The sequence below is a fragment of the Diabrotica virgifera genome, chromosome 1 (assembly GCF_917563875.1).
Source record: "Diabrotica virgifera virgifera chromosome 1, PGI_DIABVI_V3a".
In the NCBI taxonomy this organism is placed as follows: domain Eukaryota; kingdom Metazoa; phylum Arthropoda; class Insecta; order Coleoptera; family Chrysomelidae; genus Diabrotica; species Diabrotica virgifera.
In genome coordinates, this window is record NC_065443.1 from 170,960,421 (window position 1) to 170,964,797 (window position 4,377).

Genomic DNA, 4,377 nt, shown 5'->3' on the forward strand with positions numbered 1-4,377 from the left:
TTTTTCAGTTGTAATTTTGTGCACACTGCTGTTTAAGAACCTATTGTATATTTACTATCTCTTGCACCTTTACTCGAAGTTCATCCAATAAGATACTATTGACTTTTTCAATCATGTCAGAGGTATAAGCAATATTTGGTGGTTCATTGATTCCAATTGTATTAAATTCATCTACGCTTTGATTTGGTTTGGTGTTAATTTTTTCAAATAGAAAGATTTAATTACTGATCAAACGGCAGTTTTTTCTATTGCTTAAAAGTTGTACGAGACGTATATTGGTGATCTCTCAAAACATGCTAAATAATAGGTCGCTTTGTTCTGTCATTTTAAATGATTAACAATGATAAAGAAGATTCCACCGCCAAGTAGTCAAACACTCCTGGTAAATTATATTTACAGTCGTTCCTCTAATTATATGAAGTAGGGAGTTACAAGAAAAGTATTTTTGAAGTGTATAAAATTTTTTAATTTCCTCGCTGAGCTCTTTCGGCTTACAAATCTATTTGTAAGCGAAAAGCTCTCAGCTAGGAAATTAAAAAATTTTACACACTTCCTTTCCTTTTTCCATTCACTCAGTTGTTCTCGGTACAGAACATATTTATCAATCCTTACATCGTTTGTTAATCTACAGTATGGTAGTGGATATCCTAAAGTACCTTAGGCCTTATACTGTCTATAAGGAGAGAACTTTAATAATTAAAAAGTTGGGATCTCTTTTTAGTGCTACTGTACCTTTGACCATAGCTCTGAAGAAGGATTTGTAAGCCGAAAGCGCCCAGCTAGGAAATAAAAAAATGTACACACTTCAAAAATACTTTTCTTTTCCCTTTCACTCACAAATCTCCACCTTATACCATCCATCCACCTTGTCGGAAGTCTTCTTCTATTTAGATATCTTGCATTAATGCCAAAATCAATCGCTGCATGTATGGCTGAGGCATTCTAATTTTTCCACAGATTTTTAGTAAGTAAAGTTTCACTGTAATCTAATAGACTTATAACTATACAGTAGTGAGCACGCTAATAACTGACAAAATAACGCAAAAGACGGAAAACATATTAAGTTGTAAGATAAAAAGAAATAAAACTAGTTAAGGTGGGAAGCTTAGCGATAAAATAATATAAAGTACCCCGCACAAACCTTATGGAAATTAGGTCATAGTGGATTTAGTTATACTTTAGCAAAATACTCTTTGAAGCATTGTGATGAATAGTTCTCATGGGCACAACTCGATCGTATGGAGGATTTTCAAGATATAGAAGCCCAAACTCGGAAAATTATAATAGTAGAGGATACGATATAAGGTCGAACTGCACCGATCTGTTTAATGGAAAAAAACTATTTTATATGTAAATTAGTATGTTAAACATTATAAAAAACAGGGGGTGCCCGATATAATCCTGTTCTGACAAAATTAATAATTAAAAAATGATTTTTTTTCATAAATTTGACTGACGTGTTTAACAAAAAAAAAAAAATAACACTATCGGTAAGTCCAAAGCCTATAGGATATGTAAACATAGGGGTGCCTATTTTTATCCTGTCAAAACGATTGGGTTGCCAGGTTTAAACAGGTGTCTTGTTCATAGGTATTTGCACCTACTTGTTTAATCTATCAACCAAACACAAAAATAAGCACTGTTTAATTGCAAATACGATGACATAGGGTTGCCCGTAAAAAGCCTGTTCTAAATGAGGATTGCCTAATTTTTAAAATTTTACAGCGTCTACTTATGGATAATTGAACATATGTAAAACTTTGTTATTACTAATTTTACGAAAAAAAGTTATTCTTTATAAATATTTCTGCATGATGTAAATCCTATGATTCAACCATCAGATGTCAAATTTTGTCAATTTTATACGAGTTATGTCAAAAAAATGTTAATTTCGGTCAAGAGTGACTTCGGCCTTTATTTTTCACAAATCGAAAATTGTTATGAAAATGTATTAATAATCAAAAAATATGTTTTAGTGCGCAATTACATCAATATAATTGGAAAAAAATTGCAAATTTTTCTGAAATTAGATTCCAAACTTCATTTTTATTTCTTACAAGTAGGATAACTCTTTTATTATTAATTTTGCGAAAAAAAAGCAATTGTTCATAAAGAGCTTTGAATTGTCTAAAACATAGGGTGCAGCCATCATCCATTTTATAAATTTTATACGAGGTATGTCAAAAAATATGAATTTCGCTCCGGAGAAAAGTTATGCAGCATTAAAAATATGTTGCAATATAGAATTATATCCTTATAATTGGAATATTCTGAAATATAAAGGTATAAAAAACTCTTGAGCGAAATTCATCGGCAAAATTGGCAAAAAAGGAAAATCACTGGCAAAAACTCGCAATATATGTATATATTGCAAGTATATTGCAACTATTACAAGTATTATAAGTATAATACACCATGAAATATCCACTAACTTGGAAATTTATTTATACTAGATTAATTTAAAAAAACTGTAAACATAAAATATTTAAATATATTATTCAATATAAATGCAGCATTTAAATGTCGTTATAAATTGCAACCAGAAAGCAACACATAGTTACTTGAAACTTTTATGTTTTTAGGAATAGTATATTGTACAACAAGTGAGAAAAAAGACATATTTCTCACGAGCGCAGAAATTTGTTGGCTTAAGCCGAGGGTCGCAAATCAAGCGAGGGAGAAATATATCATTTTCTCATGTATTGTACACTGTACTTTTTCTATGGATGCGGTTTTGTCAAGAGTTCAAACTTCAAAATTAAATAATTTATGTGCTTTTAGGTATATTATATGCATAAATTGAAATAAAATATATATACATGTAGGTATTTAATATTGTTTAAAATTTCTATACGTTATTTATTTGAAATTCTAATTAACAGTTATTTTTAAGCAGTTTTGAAAGGTGATTCCTGGTAAGTTTTGCTTCAACACATTTTGTTTGACAACATTAATTGTGTTTGTATTGTACATGTTACCATGGAAACGGCGATCATATGTATGTAAACCGTAGGAGAACCCCTGAGAAAAAATATTTCTCACTGCAATGGCCGACTTTTCTCACTGCATGAGAAATTGTTCGTTTTGAACCTATGTAAGTAGTGAGAAGTTGCACATTGTATAGCATCCATACAAAAATATTTTTACCTTACAGCAGATTCGAAATACTGCCAATAATAAGCAAATGCGTCACAGACAATTCAATATTTTTGTTTCTATAGTTACAAAACCTGTATTTTGTAGCATCACGAATATTTGAGTCAAAATAATAATAGGTCTATTTAAAATGTTCGATTTTCTCAAAAATAGTATGTATACCTTGTATGAAAAGCCACATTCCCGGACTCTGTATTACCTTGTCTCGGCTTGCGCCTCGACGGCAATATTTACATCGTCCGGGAATGTTAAGCTTTTCCTACTAGGTATACAATGTACTATTATTCAGTAAAAAGATTTTATTATTCTAAGCCATAAGTATATATATTACATTTTTGTAACATTGGTTCCAGTGATTTTTACTCTACAATAGATTCATTGGAACTAAAATTCTCAATATTGCCTTCGCTACATTCACCATTATCTTCAGTCATTTCCAGAATATCCTGCACTTCCAAATGCGTTTGGTCCTACATAAATCCTGTTGGTTTTAAATAATCATCTAGATGCCAACCACAGTTTTCAGGCTGGAGTTGTGTACATTCCGACTCACTTGCATTAAGCCTCATGGAATTAACAAAAATCGTTCGTAAAATTTTTTGTTCTAAAGATTTCCAGCATGGTGGTATAGTGTTGGAGTAAAAGAAGTTGTCCGGTGCCAGCCACCGGAGGAAGACGTGCCAGCAGCGGAGCGGAATAGCAGCGACACAGCCAACGAAGTAGGAGTGGCTCGACTGTGAACTTTTCAGTTCAGTCTTGAATGTAAGCAAGACAGCAGTTGAGCGCTTCTCAGTCTCTGAGGCGAGAAGGAGAGGCAAAGGCCGATCGACTGGATGTGGTGAAACTTAGGGAATTTGATTTTATTGGATTCTCTGAGACGCCACAGCTAGAGATCGGTTAGCAGAAAAAGTCAAGCGGGCTCGACGTGAGCCCGCTACGGGATTTCTACTGTGCCTCCGTAAGGGTAGACACTGCAAGGTTCTTTGGAATCTACATCGAGCAGCCCCGGCCCCTAGGTCAGTAGAACGAGAAAGTCAAGAAGATCCCGTACCTAGTTCTGTCTGGGTACGTAAACAACCGCGATGGGGACAGGGAAACCAACCCTGAAGCCGAGCTGGCGTCGGGCCAGTCGGCGAAAAAAAAGGTTCGCCAAAATTAGAGATTCTCCCCCCCCCCCCAGACGATTGATCGAGCTAGGTCTCGATCACCCCCCCCCCCCCT